Source organism: Hippopotamus amphibius, chromosome 6 (assembly GCF_030028045.1).
Source record: "Hippopotamus amphibius kiboko isolate mHipAmp2 chromosome 6, mHipAmp2.hap2, whole genome shotgun sequence".
In the NCBI taxonomy this organism is placed as follows: Eukaryota; Metazoa; Chordata; class Mammalia; order Artiodactyla; family Hippopotamidae; genus Hippopotamus; species Hippopotamus amphibius.
In genome coordinates, this window is record NC_080191.1 from 41,820,196 (window position 1) to 41,840,653 (window position 20,458).

Consider the following 20,458-nt stretch of genomic DNA (forward strand, 5'->3'; position numbering starts at 1 on the left):
CCTTATCAGAGAACAAAGCAACACCTTAGAAGCTTCAATCCTTGAAGATTTCATTGATTGACATATGGAAAGTAGTTGCTAAATCCACAAACTTAATGGGTTTTTTCCTATATATTTAACTTTCCACTCACTGTGCTCCATATATGTAAAAAGTAGAAACTCCATCTAAGTTGGCCTTACCTGTCCAACAGTCTCATTAAGTCTCCACATCTCTGATCTTTCTCACAGTTAGAGTTCCTCTCCAAACCATCTTTCGGATGACATTTATTCAAATATGGGCTAGGCTGGTTAGTTTAAGATTGTACTTCATCTCTTGATATATAAGAGCTTAGGAAACATGAAAAAGCTTTGAAAAAAAAAGGGTTTTGAGAAAACAAAAAGTAGTTGTGAAACAATTTTAGATAGCAAAAGTTTAGCAATAAAGCTTGAGAATCTCTTAGCTCATATCTAAGTTTTTAATCTTATAATATCACTGGTTCCCCTTATGGGTACCGCAGGTTTAGAGGAAATTATATGCAGGACCAGGAAGAAGCTATTTATTCCCTCAAAGCCTATTTTTCTCTTATGCACAATGATTATATTTTAATGTTAAACACTTCTCCTTGGATCTAATTATATATATGCTTCTGTTCTACAAATCTGTCTTTCATTGTTATTTTTGGACAGGGGTAAATACAAATACACAAGCATGTGAATAGGTGCCTTTTCAGAAAGAAGATGCTTTGGTAAATGAGTGAGTCAGTGATGGAGTGAGAAGTAGAACTACTGATTTTTAAGAAGTTTATACTAAATAGGAGTTGCTTTTTCAGCTAGTAGAGGAGCCACAAGTAAGGATTTGGAGTTGGCTTCTGTTCTGGAACATTCCCATGTTTTCCTTAGAGCTACTACAGCAAATCATAGAGACCTCATATGGGGCCTGGCACATCAGATCAACACCTCCTGGGCCTGCTTCACATAGAGGTTTGGTCCAATCACCAATAATTCCCCAAGAAGGCCCCTCCTTACCTAGCCCTCTGGTCTGGCCCAGGTGCCCCTCACCAATGGTGATAAAGAGAATAATGCTCCTTCCCCACTCCCTGCCAGTGTCCATGTCCTAATCCCCAGAAAGTCTTAATATGTTACCTTATATGGCAAAAAGCACAGGCACAATTAAGGGTCTTGAGATGGGGAGATCAATCTGGATTAGCTGGAAGAACCTTAAATATAATCATACTGGTCTTGTAAAAGGGATGCAAGAAGGTCAAAGGCAGTAGTAGGAGATGTGGTGACAGAAGCAAGAGGCTAGAGTGGTGTAGGAAAGAGACCATGGCCCAAGGAATGAAGGTGGCCTTTAGAAGCTGAAAAGGGCAAGGAAATGGATTCTCCCCTAGAGCCACCAGAATGAACCAACCCTGCCAATAATTTGACTTTAGCCTCATGCCATAGACTAATTTTTTAAAAATAATGAGTTTTATTTATTTTAATTGTATTTTATTTTTAAGCTCTTTACTGGAGTATAATTGCTTTACACTGTTGTGCCAGTTTCTGCTGTACAACAAAGTGAATCAGCTGTATTTATACATATATCCCCATATCCCCTGCCTCCCGCGACTCCTTCCCACCCTCCCCATCCCACCCCTCTAAGTCATCACCAATCATCAAGTTGATCTCCCTGTGTTATGCAGCAGCTTCCCACTAGCTATCTATTTTACATTTGGTGGTGTATACATGTCAATGTTACTATCTCACTTCTTCCCAGCTTCCCCTTCACCCCCCACCATTTGTGTCCCCCCGAATTCATATGTTGAAACCTAATCCCCAAATTGATAGTATGTGGAGGTGGGACTTTTGGGAGGTGATTAAGTTATGAGGGTGAAGCTTTAATGAATAGGATTAGTGCCCTTATAAAAGAGACCCCAGAGAGCTTCCTCACACTTTTCACAATGTGAGGACACAATGAGAAGATGGCCATCTATGATAGTTGAACCAGGAAGGGAACTCTTACCAGACACTAAATCTGAGGATGCCTTGATCTTGGACTTCACAGCCTCCAGAACTGTAAGAAATAAATTTCGGTTCTTTTTAAGTCTATGGTATTTTTTTACAGCAATCAAAGCAGACTAGGATACCTTGTAAGACTCATTCTGGACTTCTAACCTCCAGAGTTGTAAGAAAAGAAATTTGGGTTGTTTTAAGCCACAAAAGTTGTGATAATTTGTTATCACAGCAATAGGAAACTCATACACCAGCCTGACCTCCATGCTCAAATGATAACACTCAGCTGTCATCTGGTGAAATTTAAGGTGATATTTTGTATTTTTAACAATGTTGAAGAAAAGACATGTCTTGTACATGAAGAATCTTCTCCATCCTGTTTCCTCCATACTTCAAAGAACTTTCTCCAATTAAATATAAGCTCTCATAATAAAGAACAATCATCAAAACATTTGAAGTTCCTAGACAGAGAGGGGACTCGTGGTTATATGTAAATGAATGCAGAATCGATTCTCATAGAGATTTGGAGATTTCATGCACACACACACACATTTCATTATGAGTGATATATATTACATTAAAGAATATAAATATATGTGCTTTAATTTATGTATATATGTGTACATGTGTGTATCTATATCTATATTTATATATTAAACCAAGAGGGAAAAACCCAAGCAAAAGATAATTATCAACTTCCGTATAGAAGCCATGTTACCGGTAACTTTTATTGAAACATTATTTCTAGAGGGCAGTTTGGCAGTGCCTATCAAATCTGAACATGTGTATATCTGACCCAGCAACTCAATGTTTAGGAATTTAATCTAAAAAATACTTTAAAAATTATAAAGATATGTGTATACTAATGTTCATTCCAGCACACTGTCTTGCAACAATAAATTGAAAACACGTTTTTCATTAAATACATTTTAATGTATCTCATTAAAAAGCAAAGAGAGAGGTTAGAATGCATGGGCATAGAAGCAAGTCCATGATATGTTGTTGAATAAAAAAGGATATTTTAGATTAAAAAAATCATATAAGCCATAAAAATACAGATATTTAGATGTACTGTAAAAATGTTCTCAGCAGCATAATTACTTTTAAAATACATTTTAAAGACATTATTATATATTGCTAGTGTCAAGAGCAGAGGAAAAGAAACTTTAAAGTTAATGGATTTAAATTTCTGTTTCCAAAGTTAAAGCCATGGAAATACTGTCTATTTTTTTAAGGGAGAGTAAGACATAGATTTGCACTGTGGAGTTTGGGAAAATGTTAAGTCTCTGAGGAACACTTTGAATATTTTAGTCTCTTGATTGCACCAAGAGTTGTAAATTAACATGTTTATTTTTCAGAAAATAACTTTTGTTCTTCATTATTAAGCTTAAAATTTAAAAACAAAATCAAACTGTAATTTTGGGGGAGGGCTTGAGATGCAAAGCTTTAAGAAGGTTTACTAAATAGATGGCTGTACAGTTTCTTTTTTCATTAACTTTTTAGATGAATTACTCTCTTATGCAAGTCAGCTTCTAAAAAATGCTATTTAAAGGAAGAAATAAATATAAATTAATTTCTTGGAAAGGAAGAAGTAAGCATGAGTGGGGTGATGCCATGCTCCAGTCTTTGTCCTGGCGATTCTAAAACATTATTGCATTTCATGTTTATGAATGCCTGTTGATCATTAGTCCCATTTTTCTGAGGAGGTGCAATTGTCTGGGAAGCACAGGGTAACCTTGTCATGTGTTCAGACACGGAACTCATTATTCTTTCCCTGTAACACAGGACATAAAATTATTCTATGGTTTTATGAAAACTATTAGTGGGATTATTTTTCTGAAACTTATATTTGCTAAAGCTGAGCCTTATCTTGGGCGAGTTAGGAATGTACAAAGTGCAGCCATTTAAAACATCTGAGATGATAACTGTGCTTGTGAAATTTTCTTGCTCTAAAAAGAAGAGTACAACTTAAAATATGTACCTTGAGCATTTTTCTCTTAAAGACTATCATTACACATTTCATCTTGGGCGCCAGGAGATTAGAGCTTTATATTATCTTTTTACAAAATCTACATTGATCAAAATCTGAATTTAGGCCTATATGATGGAGATAGAATAGGCGTTTTTAGATAATGCTCACATTATAACTAATTTTTCTCATGCTAGCCACCCAAATATTTTGCTGTGTAGTTTGGATCTTACATATGGTGTTGTAGTTGGATATACACTTACCTGAAATTTAGTCAGGAATATGTAACAATTAAGAATATTATTGATACGAATAATAACACACTTCCTTCTATAAGAACTCAACATTTCCATGTATCAAAGAGTTGTTGCCTAATATGGGCTAGAATCTCCTTAAAGAGTGCTGTCAGCACAAACAAAAATAAAACCTGCTGCTCTTAAGGATTTCAAAGTTTAGTGAGAGAAAAACTTCTCCATTAAAACAGCACACTTACTAGAAAAAAAAATGTATGCTTAAAAAAAAAAAAAAAAAACCCAGCACACTTACTGAGTGCTGACTATATGCTAGGCACCATCATGGGTACCTCTAAATTTGCTCATTTGCTCACAATAACCTAATTTGGACAGGGCTTTTCCTCTCCTTAGAACGAGCGTGCTCTTCTGGCCTCTTGGAAACTCCCATTCACCCTCTGGGATCTTGCTGAGATGGTTACTCTTAAATCTCTATGTATTTCTATGACAAAAATCACATTAAATCGAAATTTCTTATTTATATCTCTTGGATACAACAGTGAGACCCTTAGAAGGAAAAGATTTTGTCCTGTTTTGTGCATTCAAGTTATCCCCCGCGCTACTCCACTTGATTAATTACTCAAATCTTCAAAGGCTAACCAGCTGACATCACTCATATCTGTTCGCATCCTCATTGCCAGTACCTGAGTTCAACATAAAAAAATTCATTTCCTTTTAGGAAGCTTCTCTGATTCCCCAGGCTGATCAGTATTCATCACAATCTTCTGAAGTCATCCATTTGCTCCCTTGCATCTCCGCTAGATAACAGGGTAAGAGCCGAACCTCATTTGACTCTGTCTGGATACTTAGTGAAGCATAAGTGTTTATCACTTTAAGCATAAGTGTTTAAACACTTCTCCTTAACCTATTCTGTTTTTGAAAAGTAACTTTTATTGAGGTATAATTTGCACATGATAAAATTCACATATTTTACATGAACATGTGGATGACTTTTGACAAATAGATACTTCTGTGCGCCCATCACCCAAATCAAAATGTAGACTATTTCAGTTTCCCCAGAAAGGTCCCTCATGCTGTTTTATAGTCAATCCACTACCTCTTGCTCCAGAAACAAGAGTCTCCTTCCTATTACTATAGAAATGCACTGCTGTATATCTATTAACTTAAAATGCTGATTATTGGTTATTTACTCATTTAATAACATATATTCCGTATTCTGTATGTAAAGCTTTGTACACATTGATGAACTCTTACTCCTGGATTAGGATATTGTGAATCTGGTTTTGGATTTATGGTTTTATCATCTCATTTGCTTGTGATTTGATTTTAGTTTTTAAATTTTTTACCAAATGATGCTTCTTTGAATGAGAAATTGAGTTCTGGTCATGGTTCTGCTACCTACCAGCTGAGAAACTTTGGGGAAATTGTATCTCTTGCAGATCTCAGTTTCTTGCTTGCTTGCTTACTGCTCTGGTGATACTTTTTGCCCACAGCTCATTTTACATGTAGGTCAAACAAGATAATGATTTTTAAATTATAAACTCATATAAATGTTAAGGGTTATTTAGCTATTTAGAATTTGAAGTTAGTAAGCCTATATAACGAGTTACTGATTACAACGAAAAAGATATGTAAATAGAAGCAGCAATATCAAAGAAAATATATCTATTTTTGTGTTAATTCATACTTTATTACACACTAATAAATCAAACCAAAAGAAACATTTCTGTGACTTATTAACTTAAAAAGAATGTTACAATACAAATTTACTTCAAATTTCTTCAAATCCTGCCATTGAGCTTTTTTTTTCTTGGTATAATTGGGGATTCTTGTATCAGTATAAAAATAAGATAATAAAAATAATTAGAATAAAAATGAAAACCTAATTTAGAAAATAACTTAAGGGCTTGGATCATGTTTTTGAGAGCTCATTCAAGAGATTGGAGGGAAATGTAGTTTTTCTTCCAATGACAAACTAGTATGATATAAATAAAGTAAAAATTACATGAAAGTGAAAATCTTTTAGTTGTCCAAGAGGAAATGCTTTTCTTTCACATATAAACATACTTTAATAATTTTCTTTATTGATATGTATACTTGGTCTGCTTGCTTTAGAAAGTCTTAGATGCTTCAGTTGTAGTCCTTGTCTCTTCCTTTGAAAATGCAGTGAGGGGCTAGCTATATGTACAGTTTGTAAAGAAAATGTAGTATCTTGACCTGAAACTATATTAGCAACCAGTAGTTGATGAGTTAGCACCACCCATTCTAAAGACATCAGTTACATAATTCTGGATTTAGTACAATGCTTCTTCAAGATCACATATTAAAGCATTAAAATCAAGTAGCCTCTTGGGGATGTTGAGGTAGGGATTTGTTTTTTTAAAGAGAAAAAAAATGGAGGAAGGACAGGCAAAGTAAAATCTAAACATCTTGACAACAGTCTTTTAGGAGCAGGAAGAATTAACATTTTCAAACTAGTGCGATGACTGAGAACTAGGTAAATCTGTTGAATAGGAGGTACAAGCACCAGGGCTGGGAAAAGTGATTTGTAAGTAGCATATAAATTATGTGTAAGTAAGTATATGTTTTAAAATTACTTGAAGGTACCTTAAATAGTTTCTTTTAAATGCTTTCAAAAATCCATTTAAACATTCTCAAATATTATTTGCCTCATTGTATGGTGTGTGTGTGTGTGTGTGTGTGTGTGTGTGTGTGTGTGTGTGTGTAGAAAGCCCTTATTCCACAAAGAATGATGCAAAGGTATATATATTATCTCTGTCCTGGTCCTTTGAGGTTAAGTATCAGTAGAACTGTGATAAATAATATTCCTCTATGGGAATCCAAATCAGGATTAACACCTTCTCCAGCATAAGAGTAAAAGAAATGCTGATTATGACTTCAAGATTTTAAAAAGTCCTCATGGGTGTAGTCAAAAGTGTTATAAATCACAATAGTCTGTTGCAAGGTGTGGTGGTTCAGGTTCAGAATATAGCAGCACATCTGTAGCAGATACCGCTCGGTCCCTACTCACGTGCCACAGAACCTCAGTTTTCTACCGGTATACACCCATGCTCCATATTACTTGGGGAGAGGTGGCCTTATCCTTGCCTCAGGGATAAAAATTAATTGGCTCATTCCCCTTGCCACTGACCTGTTAGTGATGGGCATGGGACTCATTTCTGGTTGAACATGGGCAGGTAGGTTTTGTTGGTTTTGGAAAGGTAACCTTCTTTTTCAGATGAAGACACCAGAAGAAACAGTACAGCTTCAATAATGGATGTGATGCATAGAATTGTGACAGTATCTTGCAGCCCATCAGAAAACCCCGTTTTCGTTTGTTAGGGCCACCGTCACAAAATCCCACAAACTGGGTGGCTTAAATAACAGAAGTTTATTTTCTCACAGTTCTAGAGACTGGAAGTCCAGGGTTAAGGTGTTGGCAGGTTTGATTTCTCCTGAGGCCATTCTCCTTGTCTTGCAGACGGCTACCATTTCACACATCCTCACATGGCCTTTTCTCTGAGCATGCACAGCTGGTGTCTCTTCTTGTGCATTCAAGTTTTCTTTTATAAGAATACCAGTCAGATTGAATGAGGGCCCACCCTGAAGACCTCATTTTAACTTAATCACCTCTTTAAAGGCCCTATCTCCAAATACACTCACATTCTGAGGTGTCAAGTGTTAAGGTTTTAACATACAAATTTGGGGGGATCACAACTCATAACACCACCCTATGGGCAAACCAGCTCACCGATCAATGAAAATAACCAGCTTACTGATCAATGAAAGTAACCTGGGTCTTGGATCTGAGGTAATAAATATTCTCATACTGGGCTTCCTAGGTGGCGCAGTAGTTGAGAATCCGCCTGCCAATGCAGGGAACATGGATTCGCTCCCTGCTCCAGGAAGATCCCACATGCTGCAGAGCAACTAAGCCCGTGCGCCACAACTATTGAGCCCATGTGCTGCAACTACTGAAGTTGATGCACCTAGAGCCCACGCTCTGCAACAAGAGAAGCCACTGCAATGAGGAGCCCACATACCACAACGAAGAGTAGCCCCTGCTCACCGCGACTAAAAAGAAAGCCCGTGCACAGCAAAAAAGACCCAACACAGCCAATAAAATAAATAAATAAATTTATTTTAAAAAAAAACCTCTCATACTGTTCAAGCAAGTTGAGTTGCTATTTTCCTTTACTTGAAATTGAAGACAGCTACCTGAATCTAAGGACCATGGATTAAATATAAAACACATTAATATCACCCCTATTCTTAGGCTACAGAGTCTCACTAGTTATTCTAGAATACTAAAACAGAATGTGGCATCTCTTTCATTGAAGCAAACACATTTGTTCAAGCATTCAAGAGTCTTCTGAAGCAGTAAGAAATCTTCCTCTTACAGCATTCTTTAAGAAAGATTTTGTATTCTTTGGACCCAAGGATAATTCTTCAAATTTTCCGCAACACATCAAGACTCAGGATAGGTACATATAGATTTACAGTGTGCCAATGGAAGTAATTTGATATTTGGAAAATGATATTTAGTCCTTTTACATGTGTTTTCCCCCATGGCAATACAATAAAGTGAATATTAATAGTCAAACAGTTCCTTAATGTTTGGATAGCTAGCGACCAGGCTCTGAATAGTCTAAGTAAAAAAAAAAAAAAGTTTGCTGAAAGTTATTTCTTGTAAATACTTTATTAAATAGTTTAATGAAAACTTAATAGCTTACATTTGTTTAGCTCTTGCACGCAACATTTTCACGCACATTATTCTATTGAGTGAGTATACCAGAATGGGGTTTTGCAGACATTTCATATACCAAGACAAGTTCTTCATGATCAATGAATAGTAAGGGTTGGAACCAGGAACCACAGGCAGATTGTCTGACTCCAATAGGTAGGAATTCCAATTTGTAGTACAAACATACAAACAAAAACATAATGCTAACCATAAGCATGCTATTTAGATTCTCCTACGAAGTGGTGGACCTTTTGGCGAAGTTGGAAAAAAATGAATATACAGAAATTTTATTTGGCTATGAAAGAAATGAAAGAAAAAGAATCAGCTGGAATTTCTACAGTTAAAAAAATCTGAAATGAAAAATTCTCTAAATGGATTACATACAAGGCATATTTCATCATTTTTTTTGAAAACCAGTAATATAGAAACTCTCTTTTAAAAAAAGAAGAAAGATATATTACAAGGGTGAGTCAAAAATTATCTGCACTCCAGTTATATTAAAACTCCTGTTGGACTCGCTGTCTTACCAGCACTTTCCGTTCAAGGCTACTGTCTCCCCAGTTACTGCTGTGCAGATGTGAATATGTTACATCAGTTCATTGGTAACTGTAGCGTGAGCAAAAATGGATGCCCCACTTGTGATTTGCACAAAAGAAGAGCAGCATGCAGTGATTCATTTTTTTGTGGTCTGAGGGTGTACCTGGTGCCGTTATTTATTGAAGAATTTGTGCACAGTATGGGGAAAGTGTTTTGTCGTGAAGAAGTGTATGAATGCGTAGAGAAGTTCAAAGAAGGTTGCACAAGTGTTAGCCATCAAGAAGGAGTCAGATGCCCATCCGTGTCCACGGCTGATGACGATGTTGAGTGTACACATGAAATGATTCTGTCAAATAGACGAGTGACAGGGGATTACATGGCAAATCATTTGCAAATCAGCCATGGCTCTGCCTGTGAAATAATCCACAAGAAACTTAGGTTTTGAAAAGTTTGTGCTGAAGCCTGAACTTCGGGTTAAATGCAGAGGACTGCTATCCAAGGGCGTTGTGATCTTGCATGACAGTGCACATCTGCACACTTCTGCCCACAGTGTCGACACTCTGCAAAAACTTCTTTTTAAGGTGTTAAAGTATCCTCCCTATAGTCCTGATCTTGCTCCATCGGACTTTCACCTGTTTGGTCCCTTGAAAGCAGCGCTATGAGGATGAAGATTCACTTTGGATGAAGAAGCAAAGACAGCAGTGCATTCGTGGCCCACAGCACAGCCTAAAACATTTTTTAATGAGGGAATACAAAGGCTTGTTGACAGATGGACAAAGCGTATTGAAAAGCAAGGAGATTATGTCAAAAATGATGTATTTGTCTTTTCTAAAAGTTAATTAAAATAAACTCTACAGCCAGTGTGCGGATAATTTTTGACTTACCCTCGTACATACAGCAGAACAAAAATAAGAATGATCACTGAACTAAATTATAAGCTAGAAGGCTATGGAATGATCACTTTCATGCAATAAAAGAAAAAATTGTCAGCCTAGAATTCTATATCCAGTGAAAATATCCTTATTAAGATAACATAAAGGCATTTTAACACAAACAAAAGCAGAGAGAATTTGTTACTCTTCTTCAAGCTGAAGAAAATGATACCAGATGGAAATTTGAATCTGTAGGAAGAAATGAAGAACCTCAGAAATGTAAATATGTGAGTAAATAATTTTTTTTCTCTTTCTATGGTGTCTTTAAAATAAAATTGACTGGTGCATAAAAATAATAAGACTGGGAACTTCCCTGGTGGTCCAGTGGTAAAGAATCCACCTTTCAATGCAGGGGATGCGGGTTTGATCCCTGGCTGGGGAACTAAGATCCCACATGCCGTGGGGCAACTAAGCCCAAAGGTCATAACTACTGACTTCGAGTGTGTCAACAAAATTACAGAGCCCACAAGCCACAACTACAGAGCCCATGTGCCCTGGAGCCCATACACCACAACTAGCGAGAGAAAAACCTTCATGCCACAACTAGAGAGAAGCCCATATGCCACAATGAAAGATCCCACATGTCACAACTAAGACCCAATGCAGCCAAAAAAATTTTTAAAAATAAAATAAAAAAAAATAAAATAATAAGACTGTATTATAGGTTAAAGTGTATGAAAATAATACTACAAAAAGCAAGAGTAGAGAAACAAATATAGTATTTTTTATCACATTGTCTCAAATATTAGTATAATATTTGATGGTAGATTGTGAAAAGGTAAAGTTTGAAAATTGTAACCTCTTGAGTAGCCACCTAAAAATAAAGCAGCGAGGCATAGCTAATAATCTAATAGAGGGTAAAATAGAATACTAAAAATAATTGAAAATAGGAAAGGAAGAAAGAAGGAACAAAAAACAAATGAGATCAATGGCCAAAAAGGACACTACAAGGTACTCTGTATCCTTTGTAACCAGGAGAATGCAAATTAATGCCACAATGACATATGATTACATACCCACAAGAATGGCTGAAACTTTTTTTTAAAATGCCAGCACGAATATTGAAGACATATGGAGCAATTAAAACTCTCATTCATGACTGATGGAAGTCTAAAATTTTACAACCACTTTGGAGAACTCTTTGGCAGTTTCTTATAAAGCCAAATATATACCTACTTTTGATCATTTGTAAGTATTTACCCCAAACATATGTCCATTAAAAGACTTATTCAAGAGACTTCCCTGGTGGCGCAGTTGGGAGTCCTCCTGCCAATGCAGGGAACGTGAGTTCGATCCCTGGTCTGGGAGGATCCCACGTGCTGCAGAGCATCTAGGCCTGTGCGCCACAACTGCTTGAGCCTGTGCTCTGGGGCCAATGGGCCACAGCTTCTGAGCCTGCACGCTGCAACTGCTGAAGTCAGTGTGCCTGGAGTCCGTGCTCTGCAACGGGAGAAGCCACCACAAGGAGAAGCCCGCCCACTGTGGCGAAGAGTGGCCCCCGCTCACCACAACTACAGAAAGCCTGTGTGCAGCAACGAAGGCCCATCACAGACGATAAGTAAATAAATTTATAAAAAAAGAAAATATAACTCTAAAAAAAAAAGACTTATTCAACAATGTTCATAGCAGATTTATATTCACAGTAGCCAAACTGGGAGCAACTCAAATGTCCATCAATAGGGGAATGAATACACATTTTTGGTATATTTATTCAATGAAATAATGCTCAGCAATAAAAACAACAAACTATTGATACATGCAGCAACATGGATGCATCTCGAGGATACTACAGGGAGCCCAAGAAGCCAGCCTTAAAAGAGTCCATTTCCATGATTCCATTTAAGTATAACTCTACAGCAAGCAAAATTAATTTGTAGTGACAGAAAGCATAGCAGTGGTGGCCTGGGGCTGAGAAGGGAATGGTATGAAATTGACTCAAAAGGGATAGGAGAGAACCTGGTGCTGTGATGGACATGTTGTGTAACTTGATTTAAGTAGTGTTAACACAAACGCTTACATCTGTCAAAATTCACACTGTACATGTAAAACGGGTACAGTGTGAATTTTTTACATCATTTTATTGATGTAAACTATACCTCAATAAAGTTGATTTTAAAATCATAATGAATCATAATGTAGTAGAATAAGTTCAATGATTAAGGTATATATAAACTAATATTCTATATTAATATTATCCACTTATTATTTGAATCAGAACCTCCCAATCTGGAAGAATTCCATGTTATCTGAGATAGTCCCTTTAACTTCCTCTTGCCCCAGTACTCCTTTACCAAGTTACCAATTAATAAATATCTTTCAAACCTTCATATTAGTTGTAAATAAAGTCACAAATTTCCCAAAGTGTATCACATAGTAAGAGTTACATATGTGTGTGGTATGAAGAAGTTGTAGTTAGAACTGCTCAGCTTGCAGTGAACTAAACCTTTTTTCACTGCTTACGATGCATAGAGAGATGACAAGAAAATTAGCTGAAACTTTACTTCTCAAGATAAGTCTGATTGGCTTTATGGTATATATTATATTTGTATTATAATTGTTTGGCAGCTGAGTTTGAAATGAGACAAATGTCATGAATCAGTCAGATATCAAGAAGCTTCCCACATTTAGTTTGAAGTAAATTTTTTTTTAAAACACACATATACATCATTTGGCTTGCATGTGACTCTAGAATTAAACTTTGTCATTGTTGGCAATAAAAAAAAAGTTGTCTGCAAGAATTACTTATTTTTGCCTGCTGGTTTTGATTACTTACTATGAGCCAGAATCTCATCATTCTGCTTCATTCCTGTCGTCTGTATCAGCAGGAAACACGGAAAGTAAAGAAGTGATTGAATTCATGCTTGGCAACAGTGAAGTTTAACAGATCATTGAAATGTCTCTCATCACTGCCAAACAAACAAGCTGTTAGACTTGCAGTCAAAGAGTAAAGCTTAATAATTAGAATTTTATTTGGTTCCCTTTCACAGGTACTAAATAATAGGTACCAAAGAACCAGAGGTCAGTTACCAGCCTGATTTTTTTCTTTCTCAGTTAACTGTGCAACTGTCTGTCAGATCTCCAAGAGAGGTGGTTGAATTTAATCTTGAAGGACTTTTTTACTTTTGAAATTCTCTCACTACCTGAAATTGTAATGTAGAGCAGAAGAAAAGTAATATCAAAAGTAAATGCTTCTTGGACTTCCTAGGTGGTGCAGTGGTTAAAAATCCACCTGCCAATGCAGAGGACACGGGTTCAAGCCCTGCTCTGGGAAGATTCCACATGCCACGGAGCAACTAAGCCCGTGCGCCACAACTATTGAGCCTGTGCTCTAGAGCCCGTGAGCCACAACTGTTGAGCCCATGTTGCGCAACTATTGAAGCCCATGCACCTAGAGCCCATGCTCAGCAACAAGAGAAGCCACTACAGTGAGGAGCCTGTGCACCACAGTGAAGAGTAGCCCCCCGCTTGCAGCAACCAGAGAAAGCCCGTGTGCAGCAACGAAGACCCAACGCAGCCAATAAATAAATTTAATTAATTAATTAATTAATTATTTAAAAAAGTAAATGCTTCTTACTCAGCATCCAAAAATATTTTCTAACATGCACATTTGATGAAAATTTACTTAGAGAATTTATTAAATTATCTAAACAAATTGTACTCAGACACTTCATAATATATACAAATACATAACAGTTTTAACATTTGAAATGTGATCCGTGATATTGGAATCATTTTTTATATTGAAGTAGACGTTAAATAAATTGATACTGATTATATTTTAGGAAAATCATATGGTTAAGTTATAGTAATTTCCATTAATACCGTTGAATTATGTAAGATTGTAAAAAGCATAGGCATGTCACTTTTATTTTTATTTCAGAACATAGTTCTATACCAATGAGTAAATAATAATCTTATATTTCTTTGTGGCAATCAGAAAAAAATGCAGACTACTCTTTTATTTATGCTGGTTTAATTGTCATATTTACATATTTTCTGCCTTTTGATTAGCTCATACATCTGTTCTTAATGTTTCTATGAAAATTATATTAAAACCACAAAGTCAAGGTTTTGATGAGCAGCTCAGAGCAACCCAAATACAATATAAACAGTAGACCTTAATGCTTCTTATGGCTAGTGACAGGGCAGGGCAATTTTTCATGGAATTGCAGAGCCAAAGAAGCCAAAAATTAGAAATATGTCAGCCTCCAAGTTTAAGATTCTTTCAGATAGCCAAATGCTTCCAAATGTGCAAGGTTACCCAAAACTACTTTGATTTTAGTCTGTTCCTATACTAGGAATAAAATTTTCCAAGCATAGATTAACAATTTCTTTAAAAAATTCTAAATTATTATAAGATATATCAGGTCAAAAATCCTCTTGAAAGATAGCTCGGTGGTAGTGATGCTCTTGCATGTGAGGAACGTGAAACTATAAAGACATCTCATGAGCCATTCAATGAACACAAAATGAACAATGAGTTGGAAATTGACAAAAGATACTTCACCATATTTTGAAGCTAAACTGATTGAAATGGTAACAAATAAGTTTAAGAACCGTTGAATAAGAGAATTAAGTAAGATATAAATCAGAAATTATAGATAGTGCTGATTGTTTAATATAGAATCAGGAATAAGCATTTATCATTTGTCTTTTTGCAATGGCTCAAGTGTTTGTCCCAAAATAGATATTAAAGTGCCGACCTGTAACCTCTTTGTTCCTTTGTTTTCATATCACTATTATGCGGCAACTCAACTAGTCAAGTACAGGGAACTCAAATATCATTCTTCTGTTATCTTAAAATATGTAGTCAAAATTTGGAAAAATGAACCAGAAGACATATTCATGTCACTTTCAATGATGAGGTTATTGGTCATTATCATTGTTTGATTTTGTTTTGTTTCAATATTGAGGCCAAACCATAAAAAATATAAGCCCTAAATTGACAGAAAATTTAGTATTCAATAGAAAAGGTATCACTTTCTGGTCATTTTTCTTCCATTCCCCACCCCTCAATAAGTTAGATCAAGTAAGAAAAGATAAAAGGGAAAAAAGGATTCATTATTTTTCAGTTTTAATTCCCTGTCCTTTACTACTTAATATAAATAGTATTAAATAAGTGGACGTTTTTAAAAATACACAAAGAAGGATATACAAATTTGTTCTACCAATTTGGAGAGCAATTTGGTTCAATAACAAATATTTCCAAAACATTACATCTAAAAAACAAAGTTGCAAGGAGATATACTTGGTATGATACTATTTTTATGGCTGAAAACATTCAAAATTGCATATATTTTTTAATAAGTTTATGTATTTATTTATTTATTGGCTGCATTGGACCTTTGTTGCTGCATGCGGGCTTTCTCTAGCTGTGGCAAGCAGGGACTAACTCTTCGTTGCAGTGCACAGACTTCTTTTGTTGCACAGCACAGGCTCTAGGTGTGCAGGCTTCAGTAGTTGTGGCATGTGGGCTCTGTAGTTGTGGACAGGGGCTTAGTTACTCCACAGCATGTGGGATCTTCCTGGACCAGGGATCCAACCCGTGTCCCCTGCATTGGCAGGCGGATTCTTTACCACTGCACCACCAGGGAAGTCCCGAAACTATACATATTTTTTAAAACTAGGTACATACACATGTAAGGATAAAAACATGTATGTAAACAATAAACATGAAATCAGAATAGTGTTTGTATTAAGGAAGAGAAAAGATAATTGTACCCACAGAGAGAAAGAAATATTCAATTATATTGATAATGTTTAACATTTTTATACCAGGTAGTAGATTTGGGGGTGTTTATTACAGTGAACATTTTATACCTTTTGGCATTTCTGAAATATTCCATAATAAGAAAGTTTAAAGAAAGTGAGATTATTTAGCTTGAAGCTAGAAAAGTGATTATTTTTATATGAAATGTAAGAACCAGCTGTTTTCTGCCTTCATAAATAGAATTAGAAACTTACTTAACTATAAGGATCATTTCCCCAGTTTAATGAGTTCTTAAATATTAACGTAGGTTGCAAAGAAAAGTTTCTGTGGCTCTTTCTGTACCTCTTGAAAATGAGGCTGGATTCTTATCTTTCTCAGCAAACTTGTATTGCCCTAGCTAACGTGGACTACATCACCTCTCTACTTCCTCTAGCTTTTCAGTTCTTACTGTAAGATGCTGACAGTTCAAGATGAGAAAAGAGAAGAGGGAAGAATGTGTCTTCATTCAATGTTTTAACATAAAGTTTTTATTTGTATAGGAAGTCTTCTGGGAAAGGACCTTAAAAATATCCCCAAATAATCAGCCAAATGACAGAGTCAGTTGGAAAGATCTTGTTCTTTCACTTTTCCATTTCTGTGTCCAATTGAGATTGTTGCAGACTGTCCATGTTCATTATCTCTTTTACTGAGACAAGATTTAACCTCATCCTACATCTGGAAATGGGATTTAGATTAGACCTCTAACACTCTAGTATTTCTGGATGAGGGATGACATTTGCAGGCTCCATTTTCTAAGTATATAAAGAACAAACATTTCTTCAATACTGTTTATCAGTCGTTAGTGTGTAAATTTATGTTTTGATGTGACATTCCTGAAATACTGCCACTTCTGTTACAAATTTAGGAATCATTCTGCATGTTCACATAGGCAGGGTGAAATTTGGTTTCTTTCCTCTGGAATATTTGCTTCCTAGGGCTGCTACGGGACCTGCCAGTTAAGAGAAGGTAAGAATTGTGATCCTAAGACTTTTTACATTGATCCTTTATGTAGACACACTTCCCAGAAAATCACTTTTGCCAGCTTTGATCAGGAAACAATGCAAGCTCCATGAGTATCAGGATTTTTGTCTGTTTTGTTCACTGCTACATGCCTGGTACCTAGAATACTGACAGCACACAGTTTGTGTTCAAACTCATTTGTTGACTAAGTGAATGGATTACAATCATGTTTCCATGGATGAATTCTTCCTAAAGATTCCAAAAGATTTCCTTATTTCTATAAATGTTAGGATTTTGGTGGGTCTTTCTTTACTCCCACTAGATATAAGCAAAAGTTCTTTTGACCTCTCAATAGTAAATACTTATAGAGTAAATTTTTAACCTAAAAAAATTTTTTTTAAATTGTTTTGTGGTGAAATTATTCTTTTAATGTTAATGGAATTTGGAACTTTTCATATAGTTTTAGTAATTTCTGCAGTAGTACAAACATTGTCATTTACATGTGTATTCTATGCACACACACACCTGCTAGGGAAGAAAATAACATATACATTTAGAATAATATATTCATCTAAAAAAATCTGGCTAACAGTATCTATTCTGGTTTACTCCAAAGTCTGTGATAAGAATCAAATGTAATTACGTATTTTAAAACTCTTTGAAAAATGTAAAATATAAAACAAATGCTAGGCATAACAACATATGTTCTTTATACAATATCGTGGGGAAAAGAGTTGCAAATAATGAGTATATTTCATAAAGTTTTTCGTTCCAAACATCAAGCAGATAAAGTTAATCCCAGTTTTGGCGGCGGGGGTGGGTTGGGTCATCATATGTTTTAAGAAGTTGACCTATTTCTATTTCTGGCTAAAAAATGGACCTAATACTTCTATCCAAAAAGACTGGGATTTAATCCAACATACGATAATTTTTTTTTTCAAAACACACACAAAAATATGTATTTGCTGGAGAGTTATTTAAATAACAAATTTTTAAAATCAATGTTTTCTTATTTCAATATCAGATTTATAGCCAGAAAGTTGTATTTCAGTTAGCTGTGCTTATCTGTGCAGCATTGTAGCAAATGGAATCATAATAAAATATTAGCATGCTTTTAATTTATTCATTTCCTCAAAAGAATGTATTTTGAAGAATATTGATCACCCTGCTAGCTAATGCTCAATTATTCATTAATGAAAACTTCTGTATAACCTGAATTTTGTATTTCCATTCTAAGGCAATAAAACTTTATTGCATAATAACTCAGACTGTGAAACTGCACTAAATATTCTCATTAATATATCCTCATATTTTGGCTATAATAAGAGTAGTGAATTCTAAAATTATCCCAGGTGCTATAAACATTTGTTGAGCATGCAGAACAGGATTGGAAACTACAGATTTCTGCAAGCACAGAGACGAGAAATCTGCTTTAGAAAATTTGTCTTTTATTCTCGATCCAACCAGAATATGTTCAACCATGAGTATGTTAGCAAGACAAAGACATTTTTTCTGTATCTAGTGATTTAACTGCATTTTTAAGGTTTCAGAACCATATGGAACAATTTCCCTTTATTTTTTATTTTTATTTTTTCAAAATTGCTAACAGCATATTTTTTGATCTACCAGCCCTCAATTTCCCTTTAAATTAATATAAATTAGCAAATGTATGAAACTCTCTCTACATGCTTTGTTTTTTCTCCTCCATAAGCACAGAATTTCACAGCAATTGAGTTCTTGGAATTGTAAAAGGTATATAAGTCTTTTTAAAACATTAAAAAAAAAAGATTATATATGCAAAAGTGGTTCCACTAAACCCATTAAAAAATAACATTACCTTTTTCTCAGAAAAAGCAAATAAAACTGGCTGAGATTACAATTACTGGATGTAAAAGATCTAATCTTGGAGGATTTGAAGACAAATATTTTCCCAGACGCATAGGAACAAGCATATCCAAATGTTTTCTTTCCAGAGGAGAAGAATGAAAAAAAGCTACATTCTACAAGGCTAAGTATGTAATGTGTCAACTAAAGGACTAATGTGTATTTCAGAAAATAATCTTGAACTAGTTTTTAAAAATTACTTAGAAAAATTCACTTCCATAAGTAAAATTTATTTATATCTTTTTATTTGTTTATTAAACACTAAAAAACTTCACATTAACATTACCACAAATATTTAGCCAAGAATGCCAGCTGCTGATTATAGGCCTATGACAGAAAATTTGGCATATTTCCAATCAGATGCCTCTACTGTATCCAAAACAAAGCATTTAAAAATACAGTGCTTCTCTGCTGAAGAATGTTAAATCCACAAATGAGCATATTTGAGAGAATGCAATCTACACATTAATGCTAAACCATTAGACCAGGATGTTTACATAAAGCTGAAAAGCAAGGACATCTCTGCATGATGTGGCACCATTAAAGACCAGAGAGATTATAGCTGCACACATACAAACTCACATATACTCACATACAGAATAATAATAGCTAATATTTTTGAATGCTTCTCAGTCTAGGCTAAGTGATTTACATAGACTAGCTCATTTAATCTTCACAACACATTCTTCTCACTATTTTAGAGATTAAAAAAAATGTGGCATACTGGATGTCACATTATATATCCAAGGTTGCAAAGGCATTTTGACTTCCTTTTTTTTTTTAGGATTTTTTTTTCTTTTTTTTTTTTTTGGCATTTTGACTTCTAAGCCCATACTTTAAATCACTGTGTTATGCAGTGCTATCTCACCTACATGCTCATTCTGATGCAGAGAATAAAGATACCAACCAGACAATTCTACCATCAGTTTAGGCATATATTACTCAGAAAGTGGCCCCTCTAGCATGATGTCAGAAACTGGATTGAGTGGGCTTTATCACACTGAACCTTTTGTCTTTTGTGTAATCATCACTGTGCCTAGAGCTGGCATTAATCATATGGCTACCTTTAACTGCAATAAACAAACCCCCATGACTTCAAAGTTGACTCCTGCAAGAGAATACCTAAGCAGGAAAAGAAAGGCTGCACATGGGACTGTTCTGCCTCCCTGAGGTTGCTTTCTCCTTAAAGTTTCTGGCTGTTAGATGCTGCTTCCACCACTGTGGCCTCAGCTTTTTACTTTACTTTTCACACCATGGTCCAAGTGTGCACCGTAGACTCATAACAAGTATAATAACAGCCACCATGTATGGGGCACTATTCAGATTATCTACATATATGCTGACCATTTGTCATACACTGACTCATTTAATCCCAAATAAGAGTCATTATTTTCACTTTTCCAGATAAGAAAAAAAGAGGTCCATGAAGATTAATGAACTTGCCCAAGGTTACTGAAC